Here is a 24,297-nt window from a genome sequence, read left to right on the forward strand (position 1 = left end):
TTATTTCATATTACGTCAAAAAAATAGTATGAAATCAATATTAAAACTTCAAACTAAACTAATTTTCAAGCAATAAAATTATAGGTATATAGTGTACATATTATTACGTACGTTTGAGCATGATTAATGTTTATAAGCTGTTTCAAGGGGGCGTCCCAATAGACTGCCTTTTGGAGGGTTTAACTTAATTAAATTTAATCAAATTGTAATCATTATTATTTTATATTTCATTTAGCAGACATATATTCATTTTATTCATTTCAAAATTGAGTATTGACTATTGGTAGGTTGTAGGTAGTAACCTCTCCTCGACCAATTGGAAATTTCGACGCATTTGATTTAAACGTGATACAATAACGTTAATATTTTCTATAATTTTTAAAACATTGAAATTGTATGACACAATATAATAATATATTGTATAATAGGTGTGTACTAAGTTATTGAGTGTTTAGCTTATTTTTAGTAGGGCCAGTAGGGGATAATATACATTATTAAAACAGACGAATAAAACCACCAATGAAACTAAACGCTCTGATAGAATATTGTAAAATAAATCATTCAACATTCATAAACTTACAACTTTACAAGTCATAACAAAACAATATTTACTATATAATAATGTCGCTACTTAAAAAAAATACTTTAACAATCCCTGCAATGGTCACGCTCACTGACACTTAAAACAGTTAAAACGCATTTATAGTGCTGCAGAATACAGATATTATAGTTTAATGATTACACTTACGTACATTTATCAATACATTTTGAATAAAATGCCTTCAAATTGTATTAATTAATAAGTCAATCATGGAACAATGTGAATATATATATAGGTTCATGGTAAAAACCTCTTCAGACTAACATATTTTATGGTTGTTATAAGAATATCTTATGATAAATATAAAATCAAATTTTCTAGCACGCGAAACTGCTACAGAAATCAAAATTTTACCAACATTTAAAGAACAAAAAAATAAAAAAAAACCTTTTATGAAGTTAATGGTTTGAAGAATTTTTTCTTCCTACTAAATAAAAAATATAATCATAATTCACAATGTATCATAGTAAAGCTGATATACATTTATTACACACTCTTAAAATCATTAGATTCTAAAAGCCATTAAAAACATTTTTTATGCAAGATATTATAACTTTTTTTAATATTTTGATTCTGATTTATATGTAGTTAATACGTGAAAATTTCCCTAGTAATGAATAGTACCTATATGCACAAAGTAATCCATAAAAGTGTTGACTTTGGTCTTATACCAATATCATAAAACTATCAAGTTCTATATACATTATCTTATAATTTTAAGGGTCCATAGTTCCAAATCACTATTATTTATAAAAATGTATTTCTGAGATTAACGTTGTTTGATAAAACTTTAAGACAGCATTTTGTAATATGGACAGTCGAACACTATAAGTTATAAAGTTGTCTTTATTGATTTCTTAAAAATAAATAATATGCTTTATAAATCGTTCTTTGTTATTTATTTTGATGTAGTTCAGGGAATATCGCAATAAGTATATTTACTTTAAATTTCCAACGATTAATTATCTTCGTATTTTATATCAGTGTGAAATAACATAATATCCCAAAAATATCCAGCTCATTGTACTAAAATGTAAATTATGTTTTTAAAATTTAAATTCCTTTTTTCGTGAATTTCATATGTTGGTTTTAAAATAATTAAAACAACACGATAATACATTTATTTATTTGCACTGTTGAAATACGATGTTTTATTTGTATTTTGTTAGAGTCTACTGGAATTTAAGAAGCAGCTAAATGTATGCCATTAATATTAATCGTCACAAGAATACAATAAAATAATCTTTTATTCCTTTCTTTTATGAATAGTAAAAAGTTGAATACTATTTTTTTGTTTCAACGACAAAAAAACAATAACAACAAAAATGACACCATGTAGTCTATTGTCAATGAATTCATTATGGGGTAGTGATAAAGTATAATCATATTAATCATAATAATAAATATTATTGTCCGTTTTCTCAATCTTTAACCTGACCTATAATATTGGACTTTAAAAACAATCGTATAGTGAAAGATAGAAGTATAGTCTTCTACGTCCATATATATATATATATATATATATATATATTAATATATGAGACTTTGGTATTTGTCTCATTGCTATTATAACAATATTGGATCGAAGTACTTATAAGTATTTCTGTTCCTTTTACTTTCAATCGTTAAATTATTCAAAGTATGTGTATTAATATTATACAGTTATGGTGTTTGTGTTTTATTATAAAATATATATTTACCTTTAACACGTATTCGCAAATATAAAAATATGTTCTCTTCACTTTTATGTTGATAATCGGTATGAACTAAATAAATATAATTAAATGTGATAAAATAAATAATGATACTAGCATGGTACACATAGTAATATTTACTTTATTTTGCCTACTGTAGCAAAATGTCCAAAACAAAACCGTCATTATTCTTGAGCGATAGGATAATAAAATAATAAAAAGTTAAACAAACAAATGAAAACAATTTGTTTAATGTCGACATATTCAAAAGTGTATTGTATACACAAAGAACATGGTTGAAACGTAAACAATTATAATTATTACTTATTAATATAGGCATTTAGAAGCAAAATGTTTAGTAGAAGTCTGTAGGAAACTGAACATATTTATTTGGTTAAGTTAGGTTAGGGAGTAAATCTATAAAACTAAAATTATACTATCAGATGTAAGGATTTTTTTTCCTATTGGATTATCGATAAATTATAAATATGTTCATGTGATATAATCAAAATATATTGTATCAACATTCAACCACCGACCAATTACAATAAACGTTCCTGAATTACTCAGATACACGATTTCAGTAAACCTTAACATACAAGGCTATAGAAATAATTGCTCAAATTATTAATACACTCATAAAAGAGAGGGATCTAATAATTTTTTATAATTTTTAATGGTTTCTGATTCATGTTTATTTGTCATTGTCTGATAGTTCAAAGAATAAATTATTTATACTTGCAATTTAACCTGTTTGATACTATATTAATAGGTACCTACGTATATAAAATGTAAAACGATCATTTAAAATACACAAACTACATTATTTCAACTTCAAGTGATATTCTAATATCTACAAAATTGATAATAAGTCTTAATAATGAACATTCTCTACAATCTGCTGGTCGTAGCCAATAATTATTATAATATTATAATAAAAAATACACATATATAGGTACTATCAATTTTAAATTATGCATATTTTTTTAGCAAAGCTCTTCGTATTATATCAAGGTTTTACTAAAGTAACTTTACTCATTGAAGTTTAAGTAAATCTATTTATACCTCTAGATTCTTAGGTACTTATTTTGGCTAATAATGGATACTTTTGGAATTTTAATTTTCTTAATATAACAAGGAAATAGGGATTTATTAAGTAGACCGTATATTAAATTATATTAACTTATTGGGTATAGAAGCTTGAAAATTTAATACAAGGCTCTTAACAAAATGTTACAATAGCAATTGAAAAATAAAAGAAATGCATAGTCGCAATTTTTTTTATAAGCATACAAATTTTGAATTTTAACAACATACGTAAAAATCACAAAAATTCACAAATTATTTTAAGCTAGAATAAATTCATAAAAAAATTTCTTTTTAAATCTAATATTTGAAAATTTAATACAAGTTCCTTACAAATTGTTCAATCTTTATAACAAATAAAAAGTCCACCGGAAATTCAAATTAAATTTTTATGAGCATTTGAAATTTAAATTTTTACAACATTGGATTTTCACTGGATTTCACATTTAGCGATTTTCTTATTTTGGTGTAACTCTAAAACGTCTAAAACAAATGACCACCGATACATGAAATTTTCACTGAATGTTTATATAGGCATTTTATATATTTTATAAAATCTTCAAAATATTTTGATTTGTTTTGAGCTGTTTACTGACATTTTAATTTTTCAACTTTTTTAGTTTTTTTTTCTATAAATATCGATAAAAAATTATTTGTTCGGTAAAAAAGCTTGAAAATTTAATACAAGGCTTCTAACACATTGTAACAATAGCAGTTGAAAAATATTAAAAATACGTAGGCACGATTTTTTTTATAAGCATTTAAAGTTCAAATTTTGACTAAATACGTAAAAATTACGGCAATGTTCGAATTATCTTAGATAGAAATTCATAAAAGTTTTTCTTTTTAGATCTAAGTTTTGAAAATTTAATACAAGACTCCTAACATAAATTGGATTCAAATTTAATTCCATCCATTACAGAAACCCACTTGTAACCTACTGTACAGCAGAGCGATATCCACTTACCCGCTTTTTAGATTCTGAACGAAGTGATGAATGTATTGATTTTACAATGATGTGTGTTTTTTTTTTTTGTGTCTATGTACAGCATAACTAGTCGAAATAATGCTTCGATTTCAAACTTTGGGGGTGGTTTCCGATGTAAAAGTTAAGATCCTTGGTACATTATACAGGTCAAAAGTAAACATTTTCCAACAGTTTTCAAAAAAATCGAGAAAAACAAAAAAAAAAAGCGGTTAAGTCGTGGATGTCGCTCTGCTGTACAGTAGGTTACTGTAATGGATGGGATTAAATTTGAATGCAATGATAGGTATCATTGTATACGAAAAACGATTCTGAACGGAGATGATTTGTCAGTCTAGGATATAATATAGGTATTTAAATATTGTCATATATTCTATTTTGAAACAAATATTTTATTTTTCAATTAAGACGCATTTTGCATAAGGCACGGTTAATCAATTAGTGTAGTTATCATATAGTTATCATAATTCATAATACCTTATATTATCATAGATATAGGAATACCTGGTTTCAGGATAAATCGTTATCATTACGCGATTTCATAAAAATTTAAAACTCAAACGCTCAAAATATTTTTCCTATAATGACACTTCAAATTTTCTCTATAGCTATTTGAAGCAAAACTTATGGAAAACTTGGTGTTAAATTTTATAACCTTAGATATAAATACAAACAATATTATGAATTTTGAACTACAAAATAATTTGCAAATATTCATGGTTTTGACGAATTTTTGTCAATATTTGAAATTCAAATGCTAATAAAAATTTAATTTGAATTTCCGTTGGACATTTTTTTTGTGATAAAGATTGAAAAACTTGTAAGGAGCCTTGTATTAAATTTTCAAATCTTAGGTATAAAAGGAAATTTTTTTATGAATTTCTAGAATAAAATAATTTACGAATTTTCGTGATTTTTACGTATGTTGTCAAAATTTTCACGTATCTACGACTTATACTTTTTGAATAATAACAAATATTTTAAATCACACTAAGTTACACTATTTCGTAAAAATTTAAAATTTAAACGCACTTAAAATTTGTCCTATAATGATGCTTCGAGTTGTCTCTATAACTACTTTAACGGAAAACTTATGGAAAACTTAGTGTTGCATTTTTAATCCTTAGTTATAAACGCAAAAAATTTTATGATTTTTCAACTTCAAAATTACTTTCAAATTTTCACGTTTTCGACAGATTTCGTAAAATTTTGAAATATAAACGCTTATTAAAAAAAATTGTGAATTACGATTTTTATTTTTTTTTAGCTACAATAAGAACAACTCATAAGGAACCTTGTATTAAATTCTCGAATCTTAGAATTAAAAAGAAAAACTTTTATGAATTTCTATCTAAGATAATTTGAACATTGCCGTAATTTTTATGTATTTAGTCAAAATTTGAACTGTAAAATCTTATAAAAAAAATTTGTGACAATATATTTCTTTTATTTTTCAACTGCTATTGTAAAAATATGATAGGAGCCTTGTATTAAATTAACAAATCTTAGATTTAAAAAGAAAAACTTTTATGAATTTCTATCTAAGATAATTTGAACATTGCCGTAATTTTTACGTATTAAGTCAATATTTGACTTACGATTTTAAATTTTTTTTAGCTACAATAAGAACAAATCATAAGGAACCTTGTATTAAATTTTCAAGTTTTTTTTGGTCGTCCAACATTTTTTTACCAACACTTCAAAAAAAATTCTCAAAAAAGTCGAAAATTTCAGTGGTCTATAAATAACTCAAAAAAAGTCAAAAATTTTTGAAAATTAAACTGTTTATAGATAACACTAACATTAACATTTGGTGAAAATTTCAGGTATTTACAGTGATTAGTTTTTGAATTACAACCATATAAAAATATCGATTTGGTCGAAAACTGGTTTTGCGTAAAAATTCCCGTTTTTCTGTCATTTTAGATTCTGAACGAAGTGATTTTACAATGATGTGTGTTTTTTTTTTTATTTTTTTTTTTTTTTTGTGTCTGTGTACAGCATAACTAGTCGAAATAATGCTTCGATTTCAAACTTTGGGGGTGGTTTCCGATGTGAAATTGAAGATCCTTGGTGCATTATAGAGGTCAAAAGTAAACATTTTCCAACAGTTTTCAAAAAAATCGAGAAAAATAAAAAAAAAATGACAGAAAAACGGGAATTTTTACGCAAAATCAGTTTTCGACCAAATCGATTTTTTTATATGGTTGTAATTCAAAAACTAATCACTGTAAATACTTGAAATTTTCATCAAATGTTTATGTTATTGTTCTCTATATACAGTTTAATTTTCAAAAATTTTTGACTTTTTTTGAGTTATTTATAGACCACTGAAATTTACACTTTTTTGAGAATTTTTTTTTGAAGTGTCGGTAAAAAAATATTGGACGACCAAAAAAACTTGAAAATTTAATACAAGGTTCCTTATGAGTTTTTCTTATTGTAGCTAAAAAAAATTAAAAATCGTAAGTCACAATTTTTTTTAATAAGCTTTTATAGTTCAAAATTTTACGAAATCTGTCGAAAACGCGAAAATTTGCAAGTAATTTTGAAGTTGAAAAATCATAAAATTTTTTGCGTTTATAACTAAGGATTAAAAATACAACACTGAGTTCTCCATAAGTTTTCCTTCAAGTAGCTATAGAGAAAACTCGAAGTATCATTATAGAAAAAATTTTAAGTGCGTTTGAATTTTAAATTTTTACGAAATAGCGTAACGATAACGATTTATCCTGAAACGATTTTAAATATTTGTTATTATTCAAAAAGTATAAGTCCTAGATACTTGAAAATTTTACCAGTTATTAGGATTGGTATTTTCTTTACATGATTAAATTTTCAAAATATTTTGACTTTTTTTGAGATATTTATAGACGACTGAAATTTTCAATTTGTCTGAAAATTTTTTTTGAAGTGTCGATAAAATTTTTTTGGCCCTATCAAAATACTTGAAAATTTAATACAAAGTTCCTCATAAGTTATTCTTAAAGTGATTAAAAAATTATAAGAATACATAGGCACAATTTTTTTTTATAAGCGTTTATAGTTCAAATTTTTACGAAATCTGTCGAAAATGTGAAAATTTGCAAGTAATTTTGAAGCTGAAAAATCATAAAATTTTTTGTGTTTATAACTAAAGATTAAGAATACATCACTAAGTTTTCCATAAGTTTTACTTCAAGTAGCTATAGAGAAAACTCGAAGCGTCATTATAGGAAAAATTTTAATTGCGTTTGAATTTTAAATTTTTACGAAATAGCGTAACGATAACGATTTATCCTGAAACGATTTTAAATATTTGTTATTATTCAAAAAGTATAAGTTGTAGATACTTGAAAATTTTACCAGTTATTTAGATTGGAATTTTCTTTACATAATTTTCAAAATATTTTGACTTATTTGAGATATTTATAGACAAATGAATTTTTCTGAAATTTTTTTTTTTTGAAGTGTCGATAAAATTTTTTGGCCCTATCAAAATACTCGAAAATTTATCACAAAGTTCCTCATAAGTTATTCTTATAGTGATTAAAAAATTATAAAAATATATATGCACATTTTTTTTTAATCAGCATTTGAAGTTCAAATATTGACTTAATACGTAAAAATTACGGCAATGTTCAAATTATCTTAGATAGAAATTCATAAAAATTTTTCTTTTTTGATCTAAGATTTGAAAATTTAATACAAGGCTCATAATATATTTTTACAATTGCAGTTGAAAAATAAAAGAAATATATTGTCACAAATTTTTTTTATAAGATTTTACAGTTCAAATTTTGACCAAATACATAAAAATTACGGCAATGTTCAAATTATGTTATATAGAAATTCATAAAAGTTTTTCAAAAAACGTCTGATTTCACGACTTTATAATATTAAATAATTATGGACAATTTTTTCTACCAGAAATATTGCTTAAAATGAAAAATGACAGAAGATATTTTACGTTGTGATTTGGATTTTGTTACCTTACGGTTTACAGTTCAGAAAATTTTAGCCATTTTTGAGCTATTTATAGATATTTTAATTTTGGGAGTTTTTTTGTCGTAATTCGGTTAAAAACATTCGTAAAAACTTGAAATTTGGGTTGTTAAGTTGTTTACTTATATTAGCCTTACCTAGATATGGTAAAATTTTCAAAACATTTGAGTGACTCTTGATTTAATGATTTAATAGTTAAAATAATTACGGACGACGTTTTTTTTTTTTTTTTGAAACTATAACAATATAATTAATAATAATTTAATATAGTATAACATATCCTAGACTGATAAACCGTCTCCACTCAGAATCGTTCTTCGTATACAATAATATCATATCATTGAATATATACTTAATATTATCCATTACAGTAACTCATTTGTAACCTACTGTACAGCAGAGCGATATCCACTTTTTTAAATTCAAGTTGCTCATAAAAGTTGAGATAAAAAATAATTGAAAAATATAAAATATAGTTATATGGAGAGTACCTACTATTAAATTTGCTGATCTTTCTGATAAATAATGAACAAAAAACCTTTACACTTCATAACAAATGTACATTTATATCTAAAATAATAGATGGGAGGTCTATATAGTTAACACAATATTTTGCTATTTCGTAAATTATAGTTTTTTCTAAATTTAAATGTGTAATCAAATGATATCTACCTATATGTTTAATGGCTATAGGTATACATTATTATTAAAAATATATAATATAATAGATAGGAATATTAAAATTAAATTATATCAAACGATATTGTATTTTAAACTCGATATAAAATGATTTTATGCTTTTCAATTAACCATTTGTTGATCAATTATATTTAATGACTTTATGTATAATATCATAAACATCGACAATATATTGTTAAAGTAATTCATTCATTTTATATGTGTACTCTATGTAGAACTGTAGAGTCATTTTATTATGTGGTGATAATAAACTCTAAAATTTAAAATACTATAGATTCACTGTTATATTATCACCGGTGATAACAGTTCGACGCATTGTCTGAAGTATGATAGTAATTGTATTTATAAGTGTCCTTTTGATCATTGACATTACAACTGTAACTGCAATTTGCATTAAACTGACTTATCATTAAGTCAATATATATTTTTATATCTTATAGAAAGTATTTTTATGTAGGTAGCAATTAATTTAATTAAAAATTTGGGCTTGCAAGGGTATACACGATGGACAGTAATCATTATAATATAATATATCATGTCATAATATATTTTTAGTATTGTTGATAAATAAAATAAACTATTAATAATTAATAATAGTAACGTACATTCATAAATTAGTTTTTATCTCATAGTTAATACAATATTTATAATAACATAAAAGTCATATTTTCGACATTCCATTATGAAACGCTTTTTGTAACTTTTAATGATCGAACTTGTCACTCATGATTTAAGGCTTAAATTTAATAGGTAGGCAAGTATCTATACTGTATTATGTGACTTACGATTATTTACAATTATTGCAATAATTATTTTATAATATTATAATATACCCGAGTAACAATTTAGGTTCACACACGGTTTACAATCATTTATAAAATAGCGGTGCTGCACTGCGTTCAAATTCCGTTCCAAACACGGTCTAAACAGTAATTTGCATACCAGATTTAACATGGAGTGCACCGAGTTCCACAAAAGTGCAATTTCGGTGTTGGGACGGTTGTAAGGTTCATTTATTGACGGTTCCGGTAAAGTGCAAATTCGGTGTTGGGACGGTTGTAAGGTTCATTTATTGACGGTCCTGGTAAAGTGCAAATTCGGTGTTGGGACGATTGTAAGGTTCATTTCTTGACGGTTGTACAAAAGTTAAAATGTAATGACTAGACTTTGTTTTTTGTTTAATGATAATTCCAATTGTGAGGGGGAGCAAAATTCGTACTCATACCCCTTGTAATTTTTATTTATACCTACTTGGCCCATGTATTAACCAACAACCTTTTTTAACCTTGGCCTTAACACTTTAATATTCATTTTTTTATAATATGATTTCAGTTTTGTGTAACCTCATACTATATACACATATAATATTATATACTTTACTATTATTATAATACCTATATATGTACACTAAAGTCCATCATATTTATTCAAATTTTGATACATAAAATATTATACATCTCTTGTATAGGATTTTATTTATTATACTGTGCATACGTTAGTGATGTTGAATTGCTAATCATAAACCATTACATGTGTAATTTTTTATTTAAATAACAAAATTAAACCGCATAATTTAAATTGAATAAACAATCTATATAATAGAAGTAATTATATTATAATTTTAAAAAATTACATAAATACAAATTATAAAAAGGATAATGTTTAAAATAATATAAGTAACACAATTAATATAAAATTATGCCAACTACTATTTTGAGGATTGCATCTGTAAAGGTGATTTCTGATGTTGAATTGGACGGCAATGTTTTAAAATATTTGATATAATTTCTTTAAATACCTTGAGGTCTTGGGTGGTATTTATCCAACCAGACAGTGATTCTAAAATACATTAATACAAAATAAAATAAATTGTTGATGATTAAAACTCAAATAGGTCAAAATAATGTAAAAGAAACCAAATAATTAGACTACAATATTTATTGTAAATATATATAAACAATATACATATTGAAACCATATTTTTGGATCTAAAAAACAATAATCTGTTGGCAGATGCCACATTATAAGTAGGTAAAATCAGCTTGTAAATGGAAAATAAACATGCTGAAGTCAAAATAAATAAAAGACTATTGATAGAATGATAGAATTAATTTTTTGTTAAATAAATGAAGCATAAATGGTAACAAACAAATAAACAATATTGAAGTGTAAATGATATATTATTATTATTATAATTTAAAGAAATTATGCTATTATCGTAATAATATACAATATACAATTTATAACTTTATTGACAATATAGTATGATTGTATTGGTAATACTGTAGTGCACCTATGTGATATAGCCTAAATATATTTAACTACATATTAATATTATATATAATTTACAGTAGAATCCAGTAGGTATTGGTATTGGGAAAAATGAATTACCTGATAACACTTTGTATATTTCAAGAGCAACAAACGATTTCTTTGTTTTGCCATGGAAACTAAATTATAATTATTATAAATTATAATTATTATATTAAATTAGTACATACCTTATTCCTTTACCTTTAATAGGTAGGTGACAGTACAGTTGACAATTGTATATTTGTAAAGGTAGTGACTAACAATAAAATAATTTTTAAATTTAAACTTTTCAAAACAGTAGACTTGAGGTTATGCCGAAAGCCGTATATCGAGGTACGCCGATGGCCGATACTGCAGACTGCAGTATAAAATGCGTAGTACGATGGCACGATGCAGGCGGACGAACTAGACATCACTAGTCAACTAGCCACGGAGGCACGGAATAATATGACAATAGAAAATTAAACATGTGCACTCGGCCGCTGATTATAAAATATTTATATATAAATATGTAATATATATATATATATATATATATATATATATATATATATACACTATCATAATACGAATATAATATATTGGAAATGAGCTATTTTTATTTTGGTTTTGCGTTTGAGACGAGCATCATATTGTTATATATATATTTATATCGTGTTATCATGGCTATTGTTATGTTATAATTGGCGAGAATTGACTGTTTGTTTTTGTGATTTTAAACGCGAGCAGCTCGTCCAGGCGTCCCCAACGTAATAATAACAATATAACATGATATTAATTATAAACACCGACTTCTTAAACCGAATCTTAAAATCGAGACCGTGTCTAAAAAACGGCTTTCGTCATCAATGTGTTTTAATTTTTTAAAAGGATGTCAGCGCACTATTTATTTTCTCTCTCTGGCCCACGCGTAACATAGACAAAACGCATTTACGCAGAATCTTTTTTTCTATATTTTTTAGTAATCTTAGAGTAAAATCACCCATTACAAAAAAGATAGATAATAATATTTTTGAGGGAATGACATATCGATTTTATATTTTATAGTTATTTGACTTTGTATTTGACTTTCAAAATAAAATAATGTTGTAAATTTAAACGATGTTTAAATTGTTTTGAGACCATATTTTGACAAATCGATATGTCATGCCATCAAAAATATTATTTTCTATCTTTTTTGTAATAGGTGTTTTTACTCTAAGATTACTTAAAATCATCGAAAAAATGATTCTGCGTAAATGCTTTTTGTCTATGTTGCGCGTGGACCAGAGAGAGAAAACAAATAGTGCGCTGACATCCTCTTAATGCTAAATTCTCGTTAGTACTTATTAGTAAGTTATTAATACGTTATTAATTTATTATGTTTTATGTATATTATGTATAATAAATACAATAGTATGTTTAAATATAGACAATAGTTTATACATATAGACTCTAACAGTCTATAATACACAATTTAGTCAATTGAACCGTCGAGACACGGTTCAGTCTATTGCACGGACCTAACACTAAAATATTATTTCACTCGGTTAACAATATCTTCGTGAACGGTCCAGACACGGTTCAGTCGATCGAACGGACCTAACACCAAAATATAATTTCACTCGGTTAATCATTTGATTTGTGAACGGTCCAGGCACGGTTCAGTCGATCGAACGGACCAGACACCAAACAAAGTTTAAAAACAGTTCAAAATAAAATTAGCACTCTCCATGCACCCATCGGTCAATTTAACCGACCTCACACCCTGAAATTGTTACTCGGGTAATGTCAGATATACCCGATGAATACCATTAGCTACAAATATTGTTGCTATATAATATTATAATGTACGACATTTAGGCGTTACCTAAATAGGCACTAATCTGATGTTTAATTTTTAATTGAATGATTTTATTTACTGCATCAAAAATATTTTATTTTATTTCAAAAAATTAATTATCTACCAACATAAATATATTTATATAAATTATGTATTATATTAAAATGTTTCGAAAATTTCCCAACTATAAAATATATTTTACTCGTTCATTTATCGTATGTTATACCTAAATATTTTTTTTATTATTGTCTATCACACATGCAACACGCTGAGGATTTAAATCCTTATAGTTTGTTTTATTTAATTAATTTTAACTTTGAATCTCTAATATTCTTATCTGTATTAATATTAATCCTAACTCATACAGCAGTAGTATAAGCTATAATACAGTATACGTCTTAACATAATGCTGTAATATTCTATGTAATTGTACATACATACTTTTAGAAGAGTTTTAATTTCGGTTATCTATGTGCGGTTTTAATATTTCCGTTTGGTTTCTACGTTTTCTGAATAGGTCTGGTAGGTATATCTACTCTACCATAAAGAAACAACCAAAATTAAAAAGTTACATCACGTACCTAGTTACGTTACGTTTTCTATTTGCAATATTTATCTTCTTATATTTACGTCCCACTCAATAAATTATACTGATTATTATAGCATTTCAATTGTACATTTAAAATTATATTGAACTATGAATATATTTCGTAAGAGAAACGTTTATAAACTTCACATAGCAAAACACACAAAATTGTATAATCGTATTGTATTAAAAAGCAATACTTCAATCATCGGTAGTTTAATATGAAAAAATATTTATTTTTTTTAAAGTAGGTATTAAATTTCAAAAACTGTAATGTAGGTGCTATGTAGGACGTAGGTATATTAATACGAACTGCTGACTAATTTATTTTGTATTTATAAATACATGTTAGAACTGTGATTATTGCGCATTCATGAAACAATATATATATGCTATGATTTATGCTTGTATAAAAGTTAAAACGACATTCATAATTTTACCTTTTTTTATTTTGCATAGGTAGGTAGTAGGTACGTAATATAATATGTAAACGCAGTACCTACGTGATAAACACCCATATATCCAACGCAATGCACCCTCGAAAACGCTTCCCAAGCTATATTTTAAGATCTTGGACATTTACTGATTTAAATAGAAAATAATGAAAAATATTATTGTGTGTAATTAAAATTGAATATTGTACAATAATATTTTGATTCATTGCAAAAATGAATAAATAAACATTTTTTTTTATCATTTATATGTTTTGATAAATTCATCAGAATAGTTACTGATAATTATTTGCGGGTCTCACAAAAATAGAAAGATCTTATAATAAGTCTGTAATAGCATTGTGCATTATCGCCTTATAAAAATATTTTTAATCCTGTATAATAAAAACTGCCAATATTATCAATAAACATGCCTAATTGAAGTCAAGTCATATCACTGAAAAAGGTGCAAAGTGCAAAGTGTAAAATATAATTTATCATCTTCACTATTTACAGAAATTTTATTAATTATTTCAAATTTTCTGTTAAATAATATTGATAATAGTAGTAATATTACGAAAATGAAATTTTAATGATAATATTACAGTGAAACTTGTTTCAAAGGGACACTCACATACCATTAAAAGTGCAGTCCGTTATAGATAGGTGTACGTTATTGAAAAGTTTCTGGTCATGCCAATCTTTTAACCAGGACCTTACTATTTTTTATGCTAAAAGAGGTGTCCGTTATACACATGTGTTAAATGACTTACAATTTGTGTAATACAAACATGATAAGAAGCATTTAAACGAGGAAGGTTTTATAAATTAGAATTAGTCTTCACTGTATCATATTGTATTATACATATTATTTAGTATTTAATAAAAATAACTATATCAATAAATAGGTAGCCCGAGATAGGTACTAACCTAGGCGAAAATACTCGTAAATACAGTAATATTATTGTTTTTTATTAAAACCGCTGTAGTGATAGCAAGCTCTTCGTGTCGTAAACGACATTTCATTACAATGAAACACACATTTACAATAATACAATATTTATTATTGTTTGCATTTTGATATTGTATATTGCATCTGTTTAGTTGTTAATGGTATTATAAATCCGGTTCCGTTGTGTGAGGCGTACGTGATGTTAAAGGTCCTTACTAGTTTTCGCCGGAATTAAAAAACAAATTTAACCAACTAAGACATCTGATTGTTTACCATTATTATAAAAGTTTTTTTCGAAGCATCATTGCATCACGTGGTTATTTCGTAAATTATATTTACGTTTAATAACATAAAAAAACAAAATTTTTAATGAATTATTATTCTCACAGTTTTTAATCGTACCACAACAATTATAATATATTTTTTTAAATTAAAATTCCTTGTCAGAATGAGTCGACATAAACAAAATAATATCGATACTGATTGGTGTTACTGCGTACTGTGACATACATATACTAACACAAAATTATTTTAAACATGAATATTATAAAATATAATCTATACATAAAAACCAAAAAAAAATATGCAATTCTATGAGTATAATAAAATACATATTATATACTACAGTAAAAGGGGCACTTATTGTTCATTTTTTTCAAAACTTATACTACTAACTTTTTTAAAAATCTAAAATAATTAATTAGTTACAAATTAATGATATTATAATCACAGTTCCTGGGATACCTATTTTCTTAATCAATTTTATCAAAATATCAAAAGTAACTAAATATTACTGTTTTTAATAATGTTTAGGAACCTTATAGTTTTAATTTTTCAAGAATTGTTTTTTTTTTTTTTTTTTTTTTGTAACTTGTTTGATACTGATAAGTTGAAATTTTATTATTTATGTACCTTCTAATTGTTTTATTTCGATTTAAAATATTCTAACAAACTGTTGAAAGCCATTCTAGTACTATATATTCTGTTTATTTACTGCTTATATCTAAACAAAATAATAAAACGTAAATTACAGACAAGTCTAAAAACTTGTTGACGAACCATTAGTTCAAATCGTATCACTTGTAATCTAAATGGAGTAAAAATAACATATAATGATGATGAAACGCAAACATTGAAAATACATCATTCTTTTATTGTGTTGTAGGCTAATGTGTGATTTTATTGAATATGAGCAAAAATCAATAACCGAGAAATTTCAGCTTTCAAACATTTACTAATTCAGGTAAAAATAATAGAATAAAGTAAATATTAATTTGTATTATTTATTGCAATGTTTGTGATTAAACAACTCAAACACTTACGAAAAATAAATGACACATGTATATTTTTATATGACTTATTATATAAAGAGCTGTTTAGAGAATATAGAGTATACTCAAATATACAAAAAATTGTTAAATTACGACTAATGTTTGAGTTAAAGGCCCTTTTTTCAAAATGTGTAGGGTTTTAAAGTATTTTCTTACTCATTTTTTATTTTAGAAAAAAAAATGTTTTTACAGTTTTTAACCTAACCTATCTATTTTTTTTTGCGTTGACAATAATTGTATTAACTTAATATACGAAAAGCGAAGATATTATTATTATGTTGAGTACACGTTATTTCTTCCTATAGTTGTTATAGTAATTTGTTTGTATGAACATTGTATACACATTCATTTTACACATTTCAAGATCATTCAGGTACACAGTCGTGTCGAGTTCCCATCGATACTACGAGTCTACGACGAAAGATTATTAAATAAATTATGTTTTCAAATGATCGACGAATTAAATTCTATGACATTCGATTTATCGATACTCCTTATTATAGTCCTTATTTCATACAACTTTTTGGTTGAACAATATTTGTTGAACATTTGAAGATATTCATTTACGCGTTATGTAGAGGTTTGGTTTTCTTAAAACATTGTGTACCTATTTGTAGTTTTGTATATTATATGTATACTCTTGTATAACATTATTATATTATATAATTATCTATGTTATAAATACAAAATGTTTAATGAAAATTAACTATTATTTAATAGGTACTAAGATTTCAGCATGGATAACAAGAGGATAAAGTATAAAGTAATGTCCAGACTCCGAATCTTGACCTTTTACTCAGATTTGAGGCCTTATGTTTAAAAATAAAAATAAGAAGTTGTTTCAAAAATTATATTATTTTATAACATACAAGTTATATTTTCCATAGAGAAATAACTATATTAATATTATACTTATTAATTATTATTAGGGCCTGGATACAAAATTTTTACAAACTCCTAAAAATTCATTTATGATAAAAAGATAAAAAAGTTCCCACAAAAAATATTGTCAGTGATCTAGACACTTCAAAAAATACTCATAACATTATTAAAGTAACTAAATTAATTTTTCAGTTTTAAAATTAACAATTACAATTTATAAACAATGGTGAAGAGATTTTAATTTAAATCTGAATTTAAAAACTGGTTTTAATCTAGAAAACAATTATTAAAAATGTTGCAGCATTTTTTGTTATAGACAGGTACAATTTAATTATTAGATAGCTGACCATATAATAATGGCAAATAATAAAGTCTCAATAGCTGAAAAAAAAATTAAAAAATGTAAAATACAAATCCATATGTTATCGGAACACGTTTACACATTTTAAGCTAGGAAAGCATCGTCAGCGATATCATAAAAAAAGTTATCAACTTTCTGGCTCTAGCCATTATTTAATAAGTTAGGTATACAACTTTTCTGGTTAAGCATAATATGGTTAATCAATTAATATGAATATATTCAAGTTAAAATATTGACTATAAATTTAAATGTATATTAGTCTTAGTAATTAGTTTTGACCTCACAAAGAAAATCTCTTAACTTATTTTATTAAATTCTACATCTACAATGTTGGAAAAAGTATAGTAGATAGATTAGTTTATTTCGAATGAAAAATGATTTTGTGGCAATAATATATAGTCAAAGAAGTAGGGCTGTAGTCTGTAGTAAGTGTTTGATGTTTGTGATACAATATTTATAGGCTGTATCCTGTATGGTGTAATATATCATCAAACACAGACGAATGGTTACAAAGACGGTTTTCAGAAATTTTAAAATATTAATCATTTCGCGCTGCACTGTATTATATTTCTTTACCGTATGGAAGGCTGTCTGAACTAATCTTAAGTATAATTGTATACAGTGTGAGTTAGTTATGATGGAGGTGGTGATGGTGAGGTGTGTAATAGGATTTATGAGACTTTATTTTAGCACTATTAGTTGTGGATGGTTTACCATCACAAGTATTTTGCCAGAAAACTTTATTTTTATGACATACCTACCTACTTATATTATTATAAGTGAATTTATAACAGTACGATATTATCATATTGTACTGTATTGTTGTCGAAATTCGAAAGTGTCAATAATTGTATTGTTATTGTTATTATAATTTTTAGTCTTATCAACGAAACAATACAACAAATTGAACACTATATATAACTATAACAAACACACCCGGGATGATACAAAGCAAGCGTTAACAGATTAACATAATAATTGTAATCGTTTCATTTGTAGTCATTTTTGATTATGACTATTAAGCTGGTATACATTCGATCAGCTATATGATATGGTTTTCACAGAAATTTACCCTTATTGTCATGTCGATCGTATTGCAGATTAAAATTATAAATTTTCTTCTCAACAATACATGAATAAAATACCTCCGATTGATACAAACTGATTTGAGGAAAGTCTTCTGTCCACTATTATAAATGTATATTAAATTCACATTATATTTTTCAATAAATGAAGATTGTGTATCATGTTTGATAAACCGTATATCAGGTACATATAAGTGTTAGATTTATTGAGTCATTCCACATTAATCACAAATTTTGGAGAGTTCGAAGTGCTTGAAACCGTATGTTTATTTAGATCTATTATAAAATTACATGACTTTTAAAATAATAATATGACCTCTAAATAATAAAACGTAGTTAAAGAGATTGTAGATGTAAAATTAAATGGTATTTTTTTTTGTAAATTTATAAACAAAATTTCAAGTATATTTTGTTTTTTTATACATATTTAAATAAAATACAAAATATTAAATGGATCGTATTTTTATATTTTAAAAACTTATATTAATTGTGTTAATAGTAAGCACATATTATATAATGAATGTTTTTCTGTTTTTACTATATCTATACCTAATGTTTTTCATTGGAAACTTTTAACGAATGTATAAAATATATACTATAAGTAGATTGCCTCCTAGACTAATAAGTACATACGTAAAAATTATTAGGCTAATAGAATTATTTAAAATGAGAGGTCATTTAGTTTTAAGAATGATTAAAAAAAAATTGTACGTATTAAAATTTACATAATATACTGAGCCCGCATCTCTAATATCTAGTGATGAAAATCTGACGAAGCAATTTCTAACCTATACACGCTATCTAATCACTTGTTAATATGCGAAAACAGGTATTAATAGTTGATATTTTCTAGATGTTTTTGTTAACATATAATGATAAATTATTTTTGTGCGGTTTTTTTTTTTTTTTGCTTGACAGTTCTACAGATTTCCATACTGATACATAAATTTCATTCTGAATTCAAAACTTTAGTAAAATGTCTATTAAAACAAAAATGTTGGAACGAGCTACACTGAAACTCACATTTAAAATAAGTAAGTTTTAATATTATGTTATCCAACGATAATACTGTTCGATTACATCGTTATCAATATTATTAAGATAAAATACTATATCAGTATACCGTAGATCTAATTTGAGTATTTTAAAATAACACCATGAACCCAACTTGTGTTAAATTGCGATCAAATACCTCAGGACTCAAATTTTCTCCCGATTGCATGGCTATTATACTTCTTTACACATAAAAAAGTAGGCTGACAAGAATAGTTCCAATACCATTGTCTTCACCGGTACTCGCAGTCATAAAGTTAGACAGACCCGCTATTTAGCACGAGCATCGCTGCGTGGGAATTCAGCTACACTATTTATTACAAAAAATATACAATTCTAATGTTAATGGCCACAGATGTCGAAGCAGAAATTATTAATAATTTCAAGATCAATATAAAAAAAATATATGTATATATATATATATATAAACCGTGATGAAACGTATTTATTTTATTTTATTTAAATTTAAATCTATGAGATTACTGGGCCTCACTGAGACATATACTCGTGTGGAGGCCCAGGGTTATCTACTATACATTACACATTTATATAAAAATTATAATTAACAGACATAATAATATTTGTGTTTGAAATTAATATCCTAATTGTATACAATAAAAGTAAAAAAAAAAACAAAAACAGAAACAGATAAAATAAGTTATTGGTAGGTTAGGTAATACAACCTGACAAGCTAGATTTGCTTAGTATCATTAGAGATTTTTTTCTAAAAACGAATCGTATGTATTTTAAAATAAGAGTTTTATAAATTATAATCATATCATTATCTGATATAATACTATAATAACCGATATATTATTAACGTATACTGTTAAATGGTGTGAATAGGGGAAGGCGGGGCAGTACCGTACGGTTAAGCTTTCATGGCTTGTAAATCATGCAATTGTTAACGAAATTAAATTTTTTAAATTGGTTAATATAGATAAACTTATGGCCTATAATTTTTATTTGAAACTTTTTTAAATTTTTTTAAAAAAAATGTGCTTAATTTGTCTTTTACTTTTTTTTGGAAAAATACGGATTTACCCCAGGTGCGGGGTAAAACCGTATGTACTGTGGGGCAAAATCGTATGAAGATAATTAATATACAAAAACTTAGTACATTAGGTATATTCATTGGTAGGTACCTAAATTATTAATTGGTATTGAACTTTTATTTGATTAACTTGTAAAGTTTAACTAATATTAAGCAGTAGGTAGTAAATCATGTATATTTTCATCTTTATTAGTCAAAAATGTACCTAAACATTGTTTTTAATTCTTCAAAGTGTTAACAAATTAAAAACAATAACAACACAATATAATATATGATAAAACCTACTCCTGTTGGCAGTAGTACAACAAATACAACTTACCCAAGTACCTATACATTTATTGAAATAAAACAAAATCTTCTTTTAATAAAAGAAATAAAAATGGCCAAAAAAAATTACTTTTTAATAAAAATAACAAAAAAACTTAATACAAAAAAATTGTTTGGCAGTTCTAGTTAGAACATAAACATAGTAAATAGTATAATATAATCATTAAAATAAAATTGTACGATTTTGCCCCATACGATTTTGCCCCATAAGACTATTACAAGTTATTGAGCTTCATATTAAACATTAAATTAATTAATGAATGTATTCAAACTACAAATTTATATTACACTTAATTAGCTATTGAATGATATATAAGACGTACCTGTACAGTTTTTTCACATATAAAAATTCACTATTTGAAATGTTGATAATATATTAATAATTGAATGTAATAACATAAAACGTATTTATTTCGAAAACGTGATATCAAAACACGTGCACTATCATATTCAATAAATAAACAAACAAAACGTTTCAAATCAGTGTATTCATTTTACCTCCATGATAACAATTATTGATAACATTCCGATTATACGATTTTGCCCCGCATACGGTAATACCCCGTCTTCCCCTATATTAATGTCGTATAAATAGCTTAAAAGTAATACAATTTTTATTTAAATTTTATTGTGTTTTGTAAATTTGTAAAATATAATAATTAACTTACATAACGACAAAAAGTTTCTTAATATCCAAAAAAAAATAACTAAAATTGTTACTTTTGTAAATCTTTCATATTTTATCAAAATTTCGACTTACAACATTTATAAATTAACAAATTTACATTAATTATAATAAACATTAAACATTTTGTATGTTTTTAATAAATTATATATTTATAATATTTTTAAATTTTTGTATAAACAACTTAGGTTAGGTTACCTACCTAAAGAATGTTGGTAAATAAGTAAATAACTAAATAAGTAAATAAATAAATAAATAAATAAGTAAACGCTTATTTTTTACCGAGCATGAATTATTCATACAATTTTACTACCTAGTCTATAATTAGATAAAATTTATTTATTTGTTTAAATATTTTGAAGATTTCGTTGTGTAGGTATACAAAAATAAATTATAATTCATGTTATATTTTGTTTAAAATTTCTACGAGAAATATTGTAAATTTTTTGAACGATAATAAAAACCGTAATTTACTATAATACTGCTACTATACATTTGAATGTATTCTATATCGTCAAAATTTGAAATTTAGTCATTTGTTTTTATTTTTTATTTCCAGTAAAAAAGAAGTAGATGAAATTTCTATTAATGTAGCTACCTTAAGTGCTAAGGTTAAAATATAATGGAGGCGTTATAAATTGAAAATGTATTTATTATTTATATGACTTTTTATGAATTTCATAGAAATTTAGGACGATTTTAAAAATATATATCTTTTTGATACATTTAACTAGAGTATGATGAACTTATGAAGAATATTGTAATTGTATTAAATTATCAATCTAAAGATATCATGTTTAAGATAAATCGTATAAATCAAAAATTTAAATAGTACAAAAAGAGTCGAACCATTTTGAAAAAAAAAAATTAGTTAATTCAAATATTTTTACTAATATTCATTTAAAGAAAAACATTGACAGGAAGGACAGTTGAGTTTATTTAGTTTCACATTTTTGAGATCAAATCAACTTAAATGAATTCCAAGTATAATAAAATGTATTGTATTGTATACTTAAAAAAAAATACTACGGACAATATAGTTAGTTAACAGTAATTTTCTTCTTTCAGCAGTCTCCCCTGAAAATACCACTGATGCCACTTAATATACAATATTATCAACGCTAGATGTGGACAAAATATATTATTCGGTTCCGTTAATGTAACGATGGGTGCAAAATTAGCGCAGATTATTGCATGAAGATGCATATTTTTACAAATTGTAGGTAACGCGCAATTTTCGCGACGACGACAATAATAACTAGACATTATGATTTCGCGAAACATTATACCAAACAATAATATGAATTATTTATGTTAATTCCGAGACAAAAACAACACATACTATTTTTTCTTTCGACAGTCAGAATACAATACATCTTATCGGCATTTATACACCGATAGAATATCAATAGACACCCAAAATTGCATATCCTGTGCGAATTTCAAACGCTTCAAATTGCACAAAAGTGAAAATCAATAGTAGATACTTACAGTAAGCCACGTAATATAACATGCAATTAGTCATTCTTTACAAAGCAGTTTACTTACAAACATTTTGTAAAAATTGTATTTAAGTAATCTAATTATTGACAATACCAACCCAAAATCTAACTGTGAATAGAAATAGCAAAATATCCACTATAGAGTGGATTTTTAGGTAAACATATAGCTTGTCAATGTATAACAAATAAATCTCAAATTGAAAAAGCTTGTAAGGAAGTACGCTCTGCTGTACATTAGTTATCTAGAGAAATGATGAAATGAATGACTGTGTTAGATTTAAATTCAATAATCATTATATACGAAAAACGATTCTGAGCATAGACGCGGTTACCCTATAATAACGCTGACGCATTTATAAATTATTGAAATATATTATAAGGAAGACTTATGTGAAATCTAGTATACAAATTTCAATTCTTAGATACACATTGTAAACTTTTGGGAATGTCAATTGAAATAATTTGTCGATTTTCGTGATTTTGATTAATGTGTCAACATTTTAACTTCTTGCGCTCATAATATATTACTGTAGATCAGCGGTTCCCAACCTGGGGGTAATTTGAGGGTAAAAGTTAAACTATTTATTTGTATTTTAAGTACTTATTATCCATTTACACATGTGTATTATGACTGTAAATGAAATTGTAATAATATATATTTTGTTTTGTTTTTTTTTTTTTTTACTCAATACTTTTTTTTGTGTTGGGGGGTACTTGTAAATATCTAACCTGACTTATGGGTAATAGTCTCAAAAAGGTTGGGAACCGCTGCTGTAGATGTATGTGGAAATTTTTATTTAACTTCAATTAATAACAATGTATGTAGAATGTTAAATTATATTTTAAGTTTTGTATAGAGTAAAC

This window comes from Diuraphis noxia, unplaced genomic scaffold (genome assembly GCF_037042655.1).
Source record: "Diuraphis noxia isolate RWA-SAM2 unplaced genomic scaffold, SU_Dnox_SAM2 contig0002, whole genome shotgun sequence".
NCBI lineage: Eukaryota > Metazoa > Arthropoda > Insecta > Hemiptera > Aphididae > Diuraphis > Diuraphis noxia.